The sequence below is a fragment of the Bos indicus genome, chromosome 3 (genome assembly GCF_029378745.1).
Source record: "Bos indicus isolate NIAB-ARS_2022 breed Sahiwal x Tharparkar chromosome 3, NIAB-ARS_B.indTharparkar_mat_pri_1.0, whole genome shotgun sequence".
NCBI lineage: Eukaryota > Metazoa > Chordata > Mammalia > Artiodactyla > Bovidae > Bos > Bos indicus.
Window position 1 is genome coordinate 50,820,589 of NC_091762.1, and position 19,290 is coordinate 50,839,878.

The 19,290-nt window shown below is 37.3% G+C and overlaps 1 long non-coding RNA gene across 1 annotated transcript; it reads left to right on the forward strand.

Annotated features, from left to right (window-relative positions):
- The first annotated feature begins 3,151 nt into the window (after positions 1-3,151).
- On the forward strand, positions 3,152-10,422 carry LOC139182192 (uncharacterized). The gene is made up of 3 exons (XR_011565795.1): positions 3,152-3,199; positions 4,617-4,670; positions 9,412-10,422. It is a non-coding gene; the product is annotated as an uncharacterized lncRNA (long non-coding RNA).
- Positions 10,423-19,290: the final 8,868 nt, after the last annotated feature.

Genomic DNA, 19,290 nt, shown 5'->3' on the forward strand with positions numbered 1-19,290 from the left:
TGAATATTTGTGTACAACTCTTGTGTAGATACTTGTTTTTGTTTTTCTTTGATAGATTCCTACAAGTGGAATTGCTGCATTGTATAGTCAGTTTATATTAAACCTTTTAAGATGCTGCCAAACTGTTTTCCAAAATGTGAGCAGGAGAAGTATGTGGAAGGGTTCTGATTTCTTCACATCCTCACCAGTATTTGTTATTGTTTATCTTTTTTATTTTACTCTTCCAGTGGGAATGAAGTAGTTTCTCATGATTTCAATCTGATTTTCCCTAATGGCTAATGATGTTGAGCATCTTTTCATGTGCTTATTAGCCCTTCTTACATCTTTTTTGGTGAAGCATGTATTCAAATCCTTTACCCACTTTTTAACTGTATTGTTTGTCTTTTTTCAAGTTATAAAAAGTCTCTATGTATCCTGAATACAAATCCTTTATCAGATACATGATTAGCAAATTTTTTCCCAGTCTATGGTTTGTCTTTTCATTTTCTTAGTGGTATCTTTTGAAACACTAAAGTTTCTTAATTTTGATGAAGTCCAGTGTACCTTTTTTCGGTGCCATATGCTTTCTTTAAATTTTTTATTTATTTCTTTAGTTGAAGGATAATTGCTTTACAGAATTTTGTTGGTTTCTGCCAAACATCAACATTAAATCAGCCATAGGTATAAATATGCCCCCCCCATCTTGAACCTCCCTCCCATCTTCCTCTCCATCCCACCCATCTAGGTTGTTACAGAGCCTCTGTTTGAATTCTCTGAATCATACAGCAAATTCCCATTGGCTATCTGTTTTACATAGGGTAATATAAGTTTCCATGTTATTCTCTCCATACATCTCACCTCTACTTCTTCCTTCCCGCCTCCATGTCCATAAGTCTGTTTTATGTGTTTGTGTCTCTATTGTTGCCCTGAAGAAAATTTCATTAGTACCATCTTTCTGGATTCCATATATATGCATAGTATATGATATTTATCTTTCCCTTTCTGACTTACTTCACTCTGTATAATAGGCTCTGGATTCATTCACCTCATTAAAACTGACTCAAATGCATTCCTTTTTATGGATGAGTAATATTCCATGCCGTATGCTTTTGATGTTATTTATAAGAACTCTTTGCCTGACCCAAGATCACAAAGATCTTCTATTATGTTTTCTTCTGAAAATTGTATAGGTTTAGTTCTTATGTTTAAATCTGTGACCCATCTGAGTTAATTTTTGTGTACACTGTGAGATATAGGCCTGTATTCATCTTTTTGCACGTAGATATTTAGAGATATAAACTATTGTTATATTAAGCCACTGTAATTTGGAATTGTTTGCCACCCAGAATATTTTAGTTTACTCTGACTGAAACAGTCCAGATATCTTAATATGTAACACAACTCAATAATAGCATTTAGCTCTCTACTGTATTCAAAGCCAAAAATGAAAAATGCAAAAATTAAAATATGAGGTAATTCTCAAATTTTGTAAAAATTTATAATTGAAAAATCACAAGGAATGTATAAACTTAAGAGCTGTCAATTATTAGCTATTACTCTTTGTGGGGAAAAGCTAGAAGACCTTTTGCATTGTTCATTGTGCAGAGATAGAAATGCAAATAACCAGAGAAGACAAAGAAACGTACCTTTATAGAGTTTGCTTTCACTGATCTGAAAAGCAAAATGGATCTGAAACTGTACTATTAGTCTTCTTTTATTAAGTTATAAGAAGTCTTTATATATACTGAATACATAAAAAAAGAATGTTTTCATAATAATCATATAAAAAAAGATGTGTTAAAATTCCCTTCCTTCTTATCCAAAGCTTAAACATGGCAACTCACTCCAAGGAGGAGCCTGATGGGCTATAGTCCATGGGATCACAAAGAGTCAAACACGACTGAGCAACTAACACTTAAACGATGATGAATATAATATAAACATTACTTTTAAACTCATTTATCTGTTGTAACAGTATATATAGAAAATTTAGATCCTTCATATAATACATCTTAAAATATAGTGTGCCCCTTATCAGTTTATTGCCTACCATTTCAAAATTCACCCTTTATTACATGCTTTGTGAAAATGGGTGTGGATCCTTTAAATATTTTTCCCTCACCAGCAGCACATGCACCTTCCTCAAGCTTTTCAAATTACCTTTCCCCTACCCTTATAGCTCAATTGGTAAAGAATCCACCTGCAATACAGGAGACCCCGGTTCGATTCCTGGGTTAGGACGATCCACTGGAGAAGGGATAGGCTACCCACTCCAGTATTCTTGGGCTTTCTTTGTGGCTCAACTGGTAAAGAATCCACCTGCAATGCGGGAGACCTTGGTTCCATCCCTGGGTTGGGAAGATCCCCTGGAGAAGAGAAAGGCTACCCACTCCAGTATTCTGGCCTAGAGGATTCCATGTACTGTATAGTCCATAGGGTCACAAAGAGTCGAACACAACTGACCAACCTTCACTCACTCATTCCCCTACCCTAATCCCAGAAGAATTTATTGTGCTTCTTTAAAGTGATACTTGTGCTGTCCTGGCAATCAAAATTTAAGGTAAGTGAAAACTGTGTGTGCAGTCAAAACAAATCACTCAATTCAGAGTCATAAGGGAACCACAGATAGACCAGTGGTTCAGACTCCACACTTCTGTTGCTGCGGGCATGGACTGGATTCCTAGGGGAACTAAGGTCATATATGCTGCATGGTATAGCACCCTGCCCCGCCCCCCCAAAAAAGAGTCATAAGAACTAGGTTCCAACTCATGCTTGTGACACACCTTGGTTATGACACAAGCTTCTGAAAATGAAATCACTGAAAGCTAGGAGGAAGGGGATAAGAGAGAGAGAGAGAAAGAATTATCTGTCTTTATCTGCTTTGCTCTGCTACTTTTCCACTGAGTGTTAAAAAATGTGGACAAGGTAAGAGAGAAAGCATAATGTGAAAGGTGGAATAACAAAAGCAAGAACCCTGGAAGACAAAGGACCTCAGTCACTGGCTAGCTTCTCACTTTATTAGCTGAATGATCTTGGGCCAGGTTCCTAAATTCTCACAACCTGAGCTTCTTTGTCTGTTCAATGGGGAGGATAAGACTATCAACATTAAAGCTTTATCATTTGGATTAAATGAAAATATGTGTAAAAGTATTTATTTTTTTTCTCTTACAGCAATTATTACATGTCTGACTCCCCTGATTCAACTGCGAGCTTCTTGAGGGTAGGCAGGCATTACTATTCTTTATATTCCTATCCCTGGAAATACATCTGGACCATAGATCTATCTTTATATAAATAAAATTATAAATGGTTATTTATTTAACAATAAATAATAGAAAAACTATGCCATACAGTGTTCAGGACAGGGTACAAGCATTGATAATATATACCTACAAAGCTGGAGGGCTTAGAATCTGGAGGTAGTGCCATTAATAAGCAATTGAGATACAATACAAATGTACAAAAGTGTGAAAGGGTGTGATGTACGCTAGGAATGAGAACAAATTTAGTGAAACCAGAAGGCAATGGCACCCCACTCCAGTACTCTTGCCTGGAAAATCCCATGGATGGAGGAGCCTGGTGGGCTACAGTCCATGGGGTTGCTAGGAGTCAGACACGACTGAGCAACTTCACTTTCACTTTTCACTTTCAAGCATTGGAGAAGGAAATGGCAACCCACTCCAGTGTTCTTGCCTGGAGAATCCCAGGGATGGGGGAGCCTGTTGGGCTGCTGTCTATGGGGTCGCACAGAGTCGGACACGACTCAAGCAACTTAGCAGCAGCAGCAGCAGCAGTGTGAAAGATTGAAAGATGATTGGGTCTTATTGTGAGAGACCTCATATGACAAGTAATATCAGTCAAGACTTTTTTGATTGCAAGGGTCACAATTGTAACCAGGATAAGCCTTGGAAGGGTGGAAACCCTTGCCTTGGTATTGTCTGGAAACAGAAACTAAAAAGATAGAAGGAATCTCTACCTCTCTCTCAGTGTCTCTCTCAGACTATCTCTCTCAATCCCCCCACCCCACCCCACCCCTGCTATCTCTCTCTCTCCTTTCTTCTCCTCTCTAAATGATGTTTCATTTTCTTCTACAAATGGCCTTCACTGTTTAGTGGGAAAGAGGTCTTTTAGGAAGGTTACATTTTCTGTAGCAACCAGTTAAGAAAAGGGAATTTTCTCCTTCTGCCTCCTTTCCCCACTCCTACTCCCCACCTTTAGAGTTCCAGCCATAAAAATCCCAGGGAAGGATTCTGTTGGACTAGTCTTGGGTCACATGCCCAATCTCAACAGTGTGTCATAGGCAAGAAGATGAGATATTCAACATAAATTGGATCAGTGCCCATCCCTGTAGCCAAAAAAGTGGAGTCTTATTAGCTGCCATCACAAAAGGCAGATAATTGGCCTGGGAGATAAGATGTTTTCCCAAAGAGAAGTTGCTATTTTGAGCTATCAAAATATTTTGAATCTACTAACATGCAATGAAGTTTGAACTTCCATTATTATAATAATAGTAATAATAATAATTATTGAATGTTTACCCTCTGCTAAGACATGTGAAAAAGTACTTTACGTATGCTATTTTGTTTAATATTCTCAACAACCCTATGAAGCAGTTATTATCAATTCCTATTTTATAGATGAAGCAACTGAAGTACAGAGAAGATAAGCAAATTGTCCAGGGTTGTACAATAGTAAGTGAAGATTTGAATTCTTTTTTCTCTCTTTTTTTTTTTTTTTTGGCCACACCACACCATTTGCAGAATCTTAGTTCTCACACCAGCGATTGAACCAGGGCCACCACAATGAAACACCGGGGAAATCCCTGAATCCAGTTTTGTTTGACTCCAGAGACCACTCTTTACTTTTTTCTGTTTTTTTCAAACTTTAAAGTTTTTATTTTGTATTGGTGTATAGCCGATTAACAATGTTGTGGCAGTTTCAGGTAAACAGCGAAGGGACTCAGCCATATACATGCATACATCAATTCTCCCCCAGAAACCCCTCCCATCCAGGCTGGCACATAACATTGAGCAGAGTTCCATGTGCTATACTATAAGTCCTTGTTGGTTATCCATTTTAAATATAGCAGTGTGTACATGACCTTTCCAATATCTCCTAACTGTCCCTTTCCCCTGGCAGCCGTAAGTTAATTTTCTGTGAGTCTCTTTCTGTTTTGTAAGTAAGTTCGTATGTATCATTTCTTTTTAGATTCCACATATACGGGATGTCATACGATATTTTTCTTCTCTGTCTGACTTCACTCAGTATGACACTCTGTAGGTGGAGTGTATGTGTGTGTGTGTGTGTGTGTGTGTGTGTGTGTGTGTGCTCAGTTGTGTCCAACTCTTTACAACCCCAAGGACTGTAGCCCACCAGGCTCCTCTGTCCATGGAATTTTCCAGGCAAGAATGTTGGAATGGATTGCCATTTCCTACTTCAGGGGATCTTCCCCACCCAGGGATTGAACCCGAGTCTCTTGCATCTCTTTCATCACTCTCCTATACAAAAATAGGAGGATCATCAGAGGATATTAAATAAATAGATCCTTTAGAAATATCTCTCTGGTAGTAGTGTGGAAATTGGATTCAATGCAGGAAATACTCCAAATTAAGAGGCCACTGCAACTGTATAAGTGAGTGATGGCTGAAGATCTGAATAGAGAGGAAAGAAGAGATAGAAAAGACAGAAAGAGATACTAACAAAACTTGGCAGTCACTGGAAGAGATAGGTGAAAGAATGAATTGATTTCATGATAATCTTTGAGGTTTGTGGCTTGAGTGAGAGGAGAGAGGATGACTTTTTGTTTGTTTCTTCTTCCTTCTTCCCTTTCTTTTTCCCATCTTCATTTTTGCGAAGATTGGATAAGGTGGTTGATGTTAAAATTAACAAAGATAGATAATAAAAGATATGGAATAATTTGAGGGAAAAACTAATTAAGTTCTGAACAAGTTGAGTTTAAGGTGCCCAAGGGATATTAAAATGAGATGTCAAGTATGCAGCAGGAAGTGCATCTGGAGCTCAATAAAAGAGAAGGCTGATACCACCTGGAAAACTGCACACTTAATCAAGCCGTGGTACTCCAATCCAGTTTGCTCCCTAGCATTCTTCCCTGTCTCTTCTAATACAGGAAAAAGGGCTTGGCAAAAATAGTAACTGAATCAGAATATATTTAATTACATAATCTTAGGTATTCAAATTTAATTTCACAAAATGTACACATTAAACTGGAGTATTTGAAGAGTTGCTAACAAAAGAAAACAGGCATGAATATTAATAAATAGGGTCTATTTGTGGATCTTGCTTCACCATTATTATTAGTTAGTCATCATCTCTGTGATAAGATTGTTTCTCTTTATGTTCCTCTCTATTTCCTAATTTTTCCACTCTTGTAATATTTAAAAGTGTATTTAAAACACATACAATGCCGTGATATAAGTTTCAGGTCTTGTAACCCATGAGACTATGTAGATGCAGTCAGCTATGAGTATTTGAAACTCCCAGGCTCTCAAAACAGGAGCTCTTTGGGGAGCTCTCCAGGGTACTGGACTGCCTCCCTTGAAATTCTGATCAGTGAGCCAGACCTTTATGTCTCTTCTGACTTACTTGTCATTGCTCTACCCTGAATCCTACCCTCTGATCAACTGGCTGTCTCAACTATGTCTTAACTAGCAACTTAGTTCTCTGGATCAGTTTCCAACAGGTTTTAGCTGTTAATTTCTTGCTGATGCCTCCAGAATCTATAAAACCAGTAACTTTCTTCCCACACAAACTCATCTCTTCCATTTAGGTTGCCATTAACCTTCCTTAATTTGTCTAACAAATACTCTTGATTGTAAACAGAAATGTAAAGTGCAAAACTATAAAACTTCAGGAAGATAATATAGGAGCGAATCTATGTGGTTTGACACCAAAACCATAATCCATGAATTTAAAAACTGAGAAGTTTAACTTTACGAAAATTAATTTCACTCTGCAAAAGACACCCTTTAAAAGAATGAAAAGGAAATTAAGGATTGGGAGAATATATTTGCAAAACACATATCCAGTAAAAAACACATCCAAAAAATACAAAGAACCCAATTAAAAATGGGCAAAAAACCTAAACAGACAACTTACCAAAGAAAATATACAGATGACAAATAAAACATATGAAAAGATGCTCAGCATCATATGTCACTAGGGAATTGTGAATTAAAATAATGAGATACTACTATCAGAATAGTATTGGTAAAATAATTGATAGTATTGAATAGATTCAACACTGAGTGCTGATGAATATGTAGAGCAACAGGAACTCTTTTCATTGCTGGAGAATGAAATAGGCACTTCGGAAGACAGTTTGGAAGTTTCTTACAAAACTAGATATAGTCTTACCATATGATCTAGGAATCACAATCTTAGGTATTTACCCAAAGAAATATAAATATGTCCACACAAAAACTTGCACATGAATGTTTACAGATGTTTGTTGCAAAACTATAATTAACCAACATTCCTTCAACTGGTGAATGGACAAACTATGGCACATCTATACAGTGGAATATTATTCAGTGATAAAAAGAAATGAGCTAGGAAGCCAGATATGGAGGATAAATGCATATTGCTAAGTGAAAGAAGTCAGTCTGAAAATTATGAGTATGAGTTCAACACTATGATATTCCGGAAAAGGCAAAACTATAGAGATAGTAAAAAGATCAATAGTTGCCAGAGGTTAGGGAGGCAAGAGAGAGAGGAATGAATAGGAAGAGCACAGAGAATCTTTAGTGTCATGAAAGTATTATGTATTATACTATAATGGTGGATCATGACATTGTGTAGTTGTCAAAACTCATAGAATTATACAATACAAAGAATAAACCTTTATGTCACCTATGGAGTTCAGTCAATGGTTCAATATTGTTTCATTAATTATAACAAATGTACCACACTAAAGACATAATATAGGAAATTGGGATAAGGGAGTCTGTGTGTGTACACTCAGTTGCTCAGTCATATCCGACTCTTTGTGACCCCATGGATTGTAGCCGACCAGGCTCTTCTGTCCAGGGAATTTTCCAGACAAGAATGCTGGAACAGGTTGCCATCCCTCCTCCTTGGAATCTTCCTGACACAGGGATCGAACCCACACCTCTCACGTCTCCTGCACTGGCAGGCAGATTCTCTACCACTGTGACACCTGGGAGGCCCAGGGGAGAGGGTATTATATGCTAACTCTGTACTATCTGCTCATTTATTTTGTAAACCTAAAACTTCTAAAATTTGAAGTCCATTATTAAAAGTATTATCTAATGTCTACTATAAGTCAGCCATTGCACGCGAAACTGGGATTATTGACCTTCTTCGCATTTCAATGTGGCATGTTGGGTATAAGAAGACAGATACTATTGAAATATTGACACTAGTATGTACTTACACACTACTATGAATGAAAGTTTCATAGGACTATGAGAACTTTTTACCTAGTCTGGAGGTCTAGAGAAGTCTTCTCTAAGGAAGAGATGTTAGAACTGAGATCTCAAAGATGAATAAGAGGGACTTCCCTGATGGTGCAGTGGCTAAGATTCAGCACTCCAAAGGCAGGTCCTGGGTTTGATCCCTGGTCAGGGAACTAGATTCCACACATTGCAACTAAGAGTTTGCCTGCCACAACTAGAAAGATCTCCCGTGCCACAACAAAGATCAAAGATCCCATGTGCCACAGCTAAGACACAGCACACCCAAATAGGTAAATCAATAAAATTTTTAAAATGGATTAATAGGAGTTAATTAGATTTGTGATTTTGCTTGTTTTTGTTCACAGCACAGGGGTTTATCCCTTTTATTTATTTTCTTGGAAAAATTTTGGTCTAAGAGAAAATTAATATCCATAGTTATTTGGTCATTTTACATATGCACTTCTTAAGAAGAATTAAGCTTCATTTTCTGTTGAAGAGTTTGTTACCATGGAATCTGGCTTTTGAGTCATTCTATCCAGTTCTTCCTGAATATTTGTCAACACAGTCTTTTGTTCTGACTTCTTGGCTGTGCTCTGCACCCCACCAGCACCAAGGATATCCAGGAGAGCCTGCTTTTTTTTTTTTTTTTTTACTCAACAGACTACTGAAGAAACTGGCCAACACCCCTTTACTTGCTGCATTATTTTTGATGTTTGGGGTCTGACTTCTTTAGTGACATGTTTGGGGAGTCACTAGGCATGCTGGCTGGCCCTCCCCAGCCCTGTCATACCCCCAACTTTTCTTTTTAATGAAAATGTCTCCTAAAAAGGAGCCACAAAGCACAGCCACATGTGACAACACGGACCTCTCTCTTTGTTGCAGGCTGTTTTTGTTTGGCCACACTACACAACATGTGGGATCTTAGTTCCCTAAGCAGGAATTGAACCTGTGTCCTCTGCTGAGGAGGCACAGTCTTAACCACTGGACTTCTGGACAGGTCTCTGCTTGCAGGCTGTTTTGATGATCACATTAAAGATACCAGGACCCCATCACCAAACAGGACTCAGAACATGAACATGCCCACCAACTGCACCAAGCAGCAGGCGCCACCCAAGCTTACTACAGCCAGGAGGATTCAGACAGCCACCGCCTCTACTGGCCCATCTCTCACCACTTCTGAGGTAAAGTCCTCAACAACCCAGTTAAGGGTCATACTCTTCCTTTTTAGGCAGCCAGGCCTAGGGTTGGAAGGCCGGGTAATGTTAACAAAGATCCCAGGAATCTCCTTCTGACAAAATCACTATTTTCCCATGCAGGGAGCCCCAGAAGCCTGGGAGACACCAGGGCCTTCAGTGGTCAGTGCATCCCTCAGGGCAGCAAAGCCAGGCTCTGACCTCATTGCTACATTCAGCTGCACCCCTCCCTACTGGGTCCCATCATGCCTTTTTTTTTTTTAAAGATTCTGTATAATGAATGGACAGCAGACAGGTATATTTAGCGGCCTCATTCAGTACTCCAGAATCATCAATATGGGGCCTCTGTATCTCTCCCAGCTGCCAGCTCCCCCCAACACTTACACTTGTTCTTCTGTTAGAATTGGGGTCAGCGTGGGGGTTGTTAGGAAGGAGAGCATTCTGACAGAGGGAGGGTAAGGTCCCGTAGTGAGACACAGTATATACAGCACAGAAGGAAGGCCCATGTGGCTAGAGCACAGAAAGCAAAGAGGTAAGTGCACAAGCTGAAGACAGAGGTTGGTAGGGGCGACCCTACAGAGGACCCTATGGGCCAGAAAAAAGGATTTACATTCTTAACCTAAAATCAGTAGGAAGACCTTCAAAGATTTTCAGCTGAGTGTTGACAAGACTATAATTGAAAAAGGTCTCTGGCTATTTGGTGAAGAAAAGATAGCAGTGTTTCTCAACCTTGGAACTATTGATGTTTTGAGGTGGGTAATTCTTTGCTGTGGGGGCTGTACTGTGCATTATAGGAAGTTCAGCAGCATCCTTGGCATCTCCACACGAGGTATATCCACACATGGAGTTGAGACAACCAAAGTCTCCAGACTCAATTATACTGATATTTAGAAATATAAACTGAACTTGTAAATGCTGCTGCTATTGCTAAGTCACTTCAGTCGTGTCCGACTCTGTGCAACCCCATAAATGGCAGCCCACCAGGCTCCCCCATCCCCAGGATTCTGAAGGCAAGAACACTGGAGTGGGTTGCCATTTCCTTCTCCAATGCATGAAAGTGAAAAGTGAAAGTGAAGTCGCTCAGTTGTGTCAGACTCCCAGCGACCCCACGGACTGTAGCCCACCAGGCTCCTCCATCCATGGGATTCTCCAGGCAAGAGTACTGGAGTGGGGTGCCAGAACTTGTAAATAAACAACATCAATTATGTCGAAAAATAATCCTCTCGTATAATGCATGTGCTTTCCCTCACCCCTTTTTCCACTTTCATCATATTTTAATGAGTTTCATCATATAAAGACGTGGAGCTGCATATCCTAATGCACAATTGCTGGGAGGCAGGGGGGGAAGATAAAAAAGGGAAACCCTCAACATGAAAATCAGCCTCCTCCATGGGAAAATAAACCCTCCAGAGATAACAGAAGATGTATTCTATTAAGTCAAAATTCTTGATCCTCACCTTGACCAGAAAAGAAAGACTGAGAAAACCCCAAATATTCATCTCATTCTGGCACTGAACAACTATCAGCTCCCTGCATGTGCCTTTTGAGAACAAGCACTACAAGCAAACCCTAACCTGCTTTCTCTCCACTACTGGGCAAAAGTTTTTTTAATTAATTTTGTTTTTTAAATTTTTATTAGAATATAGTTGATTTACAGTGTTGTGTTAGTTTCAGGTGTATAACAAAGTGAATCAGTTATACATATACCTAGACATATATCTGGGGCTCCCCAGGTAACTCAGCAGTAAATAATCCACCTCACAAGCAGGAGATGCAGGCTTGATCTCTGAGTCGGAAAGATCCTCTGGAGTAGGAAATGGCAGCCCGCTCCAGTATTTTTGCCTGAGAAATCCTGCGGACAGAGGAGTCTGGCCGGCTACAGTCCATGGGGTCCCAAAAGAGTCAGAAATGATTTAGTGACTAAGCAACAACAATAAATACACATATCCACTCCTTTTAAGATTCTTTTCCCATTTAGAGCAATACAGAGTATCGAGTAGAGTTCCTTGTGCTATACAGTAGGTTCTTATTGGTTATCTATTTTATATATAGTAGTGTGTATATGTCAGTTTCAATCTCCCAATTTATCTCTCTTTTTCATTATCCCTTCCCTTATCCCTTGGTAGCCATAAATTTGTTTTCTACATCTGTGATTCTATTTCTGTTTTGTAAGTAGGTTCGTTTGTACTCTTTTTTTGGATGCAATATGTAAGAGATATCATATGATATTTGTCTTTCTGTGTCTGACTTGCTTCACTCAGTATGACGATCTCTAGGTCTATCCTTGTTGCTGCGAATGGCATTATTTTGCTTTCCTTTAAGGCTGAGTAATATTCTATTGTATATATGTACCACATAGGCTTTATCCATTCCTGCTTCCATGTCCTGGCTATTGTAAATAGTGTTGCAGTGAACACTGGGGTGCTTGTATCTTTTTGAATTATGGTTTTCTCCAGGTGTTTGTCCAGGAATGAGACTGCTGGGTCACATGGTTGTTCTATTTTTAATTTTTTAAGGAACTTCCATATGTACTCCATAGTAGCTATACAAACTTACACTCCAACCAAGTGTATGAAGGTTCCCTTTTCTCCACACCCTCTTCATCATCCGTCTATTGTTTGTAGACTTTTTTTTATTATGGCCCTTCTGACCGGTGTGAAGTGATACCTCATTGTAATTTTGATTTGCGTTTCTCTAATAATTAGTGATGTTGATCATTTTAATGTACTTTTTGGCCATCTGTGTATCTTCTTTGGAGAAATGTCTATTTATAGCTTGCTCCTATTTTTTATTGGGTTTTTTGTTTTTTGATATTGAGCTGCATGAGCTGTTTGTATATCCCTCTCTCCTTTTTTTAACTGGTGGAAAGTGTTAAGATTATGAGAAGCTGTTTATAAAACTTTTTTTTTTTTTTGGTGAATCAAAATCGATTTAATCCTTAAGAAATTTCATGGTGCGAATAAAAACAAACTTGATTTTTTTTCACACTTGCATTTTATTTTTTTTTTAATTTTATTTTATTTTTAAACTTTACATAATTGTATTAGTTTTGCCAAATATCAAAATGAATCCGCCACAGGTATACATGTGTTCCCCATCCTGAACCCTCCTCCCTCCTCCCTCCCCATACCATCCCTCTGGGTCGAACAGTCCTTTGCAGCTGGAATTTGATTATTTGGTACCTATTATGTCTTGATTGCTAGTAAAATGTCTAAAAAATTATAAAAAATTTCCCATATCTTATGCTTATATTTTTTAGATTGCATTTATAATCCCAAGAAGTTTTGCTTTTAATTTGAATCTTCAGTTCTTTTTTTTTTTCTTGAATCTTCAGTTCTTGAAAAAATTTTAAACAAGTTATACTGTACCATGATTGGAAGAAAAGAGTAGAATAGAAATGCAAAGGGAGGTCATAAATATGATCCAGCAACCATACTTGATGAATTTTGGGCATTCTAGGTCTATGTAGCTTTCTTAAACTCCAGAGTATCAATTGATTTTACTTAGGATTTCTGTCAAGTGAGTGATGATACTGTCTAAATAGATTTCATTCTTACTTTCCCAAGGTTTTACTTTGACTATGTAGCAAACTAAGTTGGGTGATGAATATACTAGATTTCACAATAATATGGAAATTATTGGGCTGAATTTTTTTTTGGTGCACCAACTGTTGTGGTATTTATTTCTGTTTAAGTCAATTATAGTGTACAATGTCAAAACAATACATTAAAACCAGTAATTCATAGGTAAAAATTATCCATATACAGATGGTGACACTTAAGCTCTAGATGTATAAATATCATAAGTACATATTCAGAGTTGTGAATGGAATTCCAACAGTATTAACCCACCTTCAACAAGTCATACAGTCTGTTTCCCTCATAAAAACAGTGAAACACAATCTGTTCTATACATTTTTCACAGCCTCAATTGCTGTAACATGAGAACTCTTTTCTTAAGGGTAGAAACTCTCAACTGCTCTTAGACCACGTAAGTCCATCAGTTTACAGTTGGAGTCTTCTACCCATTCAGAATATTTCATACTCTTATGGACAGAAGTCCCATTGTTTAAGTTAATAGATTTTGTATCTATAGAAGTTAAGTGCTCTTAAGTCATGATATGACTTTTGCTTTGGCCTTAATTTTCCTTTTATTTCTAAGGGCTTCCATAAAAAGATTCCTTTGTTAACATATAATGTATTTTCATTGTAATATAACGTTAGATTTTTCCTCCGTATTTTCACAAAAGCAAAAAATTTTTCGATCTGTGTCAGATATGTTTCTTATATCCTGCAAACCTATTGCCACAAACTTCTGTGGAACAAACTGCCTCATGTGCAACAACATGAATGAACCTTGAAAGCATTATGCTAAGTGAAATAAGTCAGTCACAGAAAGAAAAGTATTGCCATGAGTACACTTAATATGAAGTTTCTAAAATAGATTCATAGAATCAAAGAATGATCATAAATTTTCAAACAAAATGAATCAGTTCTACTGTACAACATTGTACCTGTAGTCAAGATAATATATTGTAAACAAAAATATCTTAGAGTGGGTTTCATGTTAAGTGTTCTTACCACAAAAAAATTTAAAAATAAAGCAAACAAAATGTTTGTACAAACCAATAATTATCTCTAACACATATTTTTCCAATTATAAAATGTTGATGTTATTTCTGGAAAAATACAGAAAAGTTTAAAGCATAAAATAAAAACTACTCATAATCTACATGGAAATTAACACTATTCACATTTGGTGTCTGTGTCCCATATAAAATACTTCTTTTCAAAGGAAGAAAAAAATGTGACACTCATAGTTTATTTAAATTGGAAGTAAAAAAAAATAAAAATAAATTGGAAGTAGAAAATACTAGAAGTGTGATTAGAAATATTTGTGAATATTCCCTTTTTTGATACCTACTGAGGACTAATGATGAATAGCTCCATGAAACCAGAAGTGAAGACAGAGGAGACAGATTTGTAATTCCCATTCTCAAGAAAAGATATATTAATTTCAAAATTTATTTTAAAATATGACATAGAATATCACCATAAGGAAGAGCAAGAGATGAATAAACTCATTATCAAGATATATGTCTAAAGTGAGAAAGAACATCAAGAATACAATAAAAAAGGAATACAGAGGACATCCCTGGTATGGTGGATAAGAATCTGCCTGTCAATGCAGGGGACACAGGTTTGACCCCTGGTCTGGGAAGATTCCATATGCCTTGAGCAACTAAAGTCCATGCGCGACAGCTACCGAAGCCCACACACTAGAGCCCACGCACTGCAGCTACTGAAACCGGAGCACCTGAAGCCTGTGTTCCACAATAGAAGCCACCACATTGAGAAAGCCGCCACATTTCTTTTACACCACAAGAAAGAGTAGCCCCTGTTAACTGCAACTAGAGGAAGCTGATCAAAGCAATGAAGACCCAGCACAAAAAGTAAATATGTAAATAAATAAATTAAAAAAAAAACCAGAGTAATACGCACAAAGACTGAACCTTATTATAAACTATGGACTTTAGTAAATACTAATGTATTGATACTGGTTCATCAATTTTAACTAACATACCCCACCAATGCAAGATTCTAATACATAAGAGGGGAAACTGAAGGATTAGGGAAGGGAGTATATGGGAACTTTGTATTGGCTTCTCAATTTTTCTGTAAGCCTAAAATTACTCAACAATGAAGTCCAGCAATTTTTAAGTTAAAGAAATAAGCAAATTAAAATAATGTGAGTCTTCAAAACTCAATACTTTCCCAATGGATTTTCTAACTGTTTGTTAATTATTCTTCTTCTGCTTAGCCCTTAAATAATAACTATGATACCTCTTCCTCAGTCCTTTGCATTTTTATTCTCTAGTCTACATTTCATAAACCAGTTGATCCACTTCCATATTCAACTGTCACTTGTTACGTATCATTTATTTCCTCCCCATCTTCCACTAAAAACATCCACTATCCCTGTGTTCCTCTTTTGGCTATACATCTACCACTTTCTATCCCACTTCCACTTGTGCTACGTTTACACTTATTTCTCTGCCTTTTTTCATCCTGTGCCCCCTGCCTGGAATGCCCTTGCCCTCCATCTCATCTTCCTGTATTGTATTCATCTTTTAATGCCTAGAACAAATGTTACTAGTTTTGTGAAACCACTCCTGATTCAACCCTTATATTAATTTTGCAACTGCTTATAACCACAATATAAGCAAGCCATGTTGCATGGCATCACCAACTCAATGAACATGAGTTTGAGCAAGCTTTGGGAGATGGTGAAGGACAGGGAAGCCTGGCATGCTGCAGTCCATGGGGTTGCAAAGAGTTGGACACAACTGAGGGACTGAACAACAACAATAACCACAATTAGGGCTTTAAAAAAGAGAAAAAAAAACACCACACAATCTGATTTATATTGTAATTAGTTTTATGGTTTGCTTACCTCCTTCACTAATCTTTGACATCCTAGGAGGTAGAAAATATATTGCTACACTTTACATTGCCCTGTTGCCAAATATGGTACTATAAGCATAAAAGATAATAAGTATTTTGATTCATGATAATCAGTCTTTGAGCAAAACTCTAATTTATTACTCTGCTTTCATAAGATAACTTTTGAACTAAGTGGAAATTTTGATGGGGTTGGTTCTTGAAACATTCCTGAAATATTAAATTCTACAATTTAGTGTTTGTAGGCATTTAGTGGTGAGAGTAATATTGATGCTAAGTCATTAACAAGCATTCAATTTAAAATATAATAAAAATAATTTCTAGAATAAAGAATTAATAAAGTCTATTGAAGTGAAGAAAGACTGGTAATAAAATTTTTTAAAATACTACCAAAAGAAATTGAATCTCAAATAACCCAGAAAAAGTAAAGTTGGTAACTATAATTTCCTTAGTGTTTCTCTAGAACTTTTCAAGGGAAGGATACCTAGATAACTCAATATGAGTATTTCTTTTTTTTTAATTTTTATTTATTTATTTGCTTGCACTGGGTCTTAAATGTGGCTTACAGGATCTTTAGTTGCAGCATGCAGTCTCTTAGTTGTAGCTTGTGGGATCTAGTTCCCTGACCAGGGGTAAACCTGGGCCGCCTGCCTTCGGAGTGTAGAGTCTCAGCCACTGGATCACCAGGGAAGTTTCCACAATATGAGTATTTCATTTGGCATGAGAGCATAGTCTTACATGAAACATCAAATATTCACAAAAAACATGAAAGAGGGATATCATATCTTGGTTTTTGTTTTTATTGTTTCCACAGCAGGACTTTATCATACTCTAAGTTTCTGGTCGTTTACACACACGCAAATAAAACTGAAGGTGCTACACTGATAATCAGCCATGTATATTTATTAATTTAGACTAGAAGAAGATAATCATATGGTAAAAGACACAACTGAACTCAACCCTCATACCATATACAAGGTATACCAGAGACATTCTAATAGGATAACAGTTTTAATGTAAAAAGAGGAAAATAATTAATTTCTTCATGGGAGTAGAGAAAACTTCCTATTCAGAAACATAAGAAAAAGATTAATAAATATTTCACAAAGTAATTTCAAAATGGGCTTCTCTGGTGGCTCAGTGGTAAAGAATCTGCCTGCCAATACAGGAGACACTGGTTTGATCCCTGGATCAGGAAGATCTCCTGGGGAAGGCTGTGGCAACCCACTCCAGTATTCTGGCCTGGAAAATCTCATGAACAGAGAAGTCTAGTGGGCTATAGTCCAGGCGGTCACAGAGAGTCAAACAAGGTTTAGTGACCGAACAACAACAACAAATTTTAAATTACGTGATAAAAATTACAATAAAGGCTTCCCTGGTGGCTCAGTGGTAATACAGTGCTAATACAGGAGACATGGGTTTGAACCCTGTTGCAGAAAGATTCCTCATGCAGCAGAGAAATTAAGCCCCTGCACCACAACTATTGAGCCAGTGCTCCAGAGCCTAGGAACCACAGCTGCTGAGCCCATGTGTGGCAACTCCTGAAACCCACACACCCTACAGCCCAGCTCTGATAAGAGAAGCCACCACAATGAGAAGCTGAGCATGACATCTAGAGGGTAGCCTGCATTTGCTGCAACTAGAAAAAAGCTCACATGCAGCAACAATGACCCAGCATATCCCCAAAATAAAGTAAACAAAAACATTTTAAAAATTACAATGAAGAAAATAAAAAAATCCCTAATTGGGAAAAATTTTGCAATATTTATCATAGAGAAAAGATTACTATATCTGGAATATAAAAAGCTTATAAAATACAAAAGACCAAAATCCAATATATCAAGTGGATTTGAGATATCACAAAAAAAGTAATGCTGTCTGTCAACTATATGAAAAGATTTCAATCTCATTCATAAGAAAAATAATACAAATCAGTACTACAATATCATTTCTCACCTATAAGATTGGCAAACATTCCAAAGTTTGACAATACTCTTTTAGTGAAGCTGTTTGGCACATGTATACTTTCCTGTATGCTCATGAGAGTACAAAACATGACAACTGCTAATGGCAGAAAATTTGGCAGTATCTGGCAAAATTACCTGTGCATTTGACCCAGAAATCCTACTTCCAAGAATCTATTACAAACATTTACTGGCACAAGTAAGAAAAAAGTTTGTATGGGACTATTCACAACTACATTCTTTGTATTATTGAAATACTAGAAACAACCCAATAGTTCATTAAAAAGGGAAACATTGACTAAATTGTGACACATTTACACATGGTAGAAATATAAAATTGTAAAAAAAAATGAGAAACATCTTTATATATTAAAATGGCATGATCATCAGGATTAAGTGAAAAAAGCAAGGTAGACAAAAGTGTTTTCCTATGCTATGATTTATCTATGCATAGGTAGAGAAAACTGAATGTATACATACATTTGCCTTTATATATCGTTAAACAGAATGATAAATCACACAATTTTAAAAACAGTTACCTATGGGAGAAAGAAGGATAGACTTGAGGGAACAAGGATGGAAAATATATGTGTTTAATCACATCTTCTTTCAGTTTAGACTCTGGAACGATGTAAATATTTAATATAGTTATAAAACAATTAAATTTAAAAAAATTTAAAGCAAAGATCCAATTCAACTTAACCACGTATCCAGTTGGTGGCATAACTACACAGAGAGGGACTATTCCAAATGGCTTTTTAAAATTTATTTATTGGCCACATTGGTCTTTGTTGCTACAAGAGGGCTTTCCCTAGTTGAGGAGAGTGGGGGCCACTCTCTAGTCGTGATGCACAGGCTTCTCATTGTGGTGGCTTCTCTTATTGCAGAGCGCAGGCTCTAGGTCACTGGAGCTTATGTAGTTGCGGTGCATGGGCTCAATAGTTGCGGCTCTCACGCACTAGAACAAGGGCTCAGTAGTTGCAGCACACAGGCATAGCTCCCTCGAGGCTTGTGGGATCTTCCCAACCATGGAATCGAACCCGTGTCCCCTGCATTGACAGGCAGATTCTTAACCACTGGACCACAAGGGAAGTCCTCCAAGTGACTTTAAAACTCAGTAATTTGACTGTAGGTTCCTATTGGAATATACCTTAAGAAAAAAAGAATTGCAAAAACAAAAGAAAACAAACAAAAAAAAAGACTGTTCAACTGTTTTCAGTTGCAGTATTCATATTGTTGATGGAAGTGTTGGTGCTGT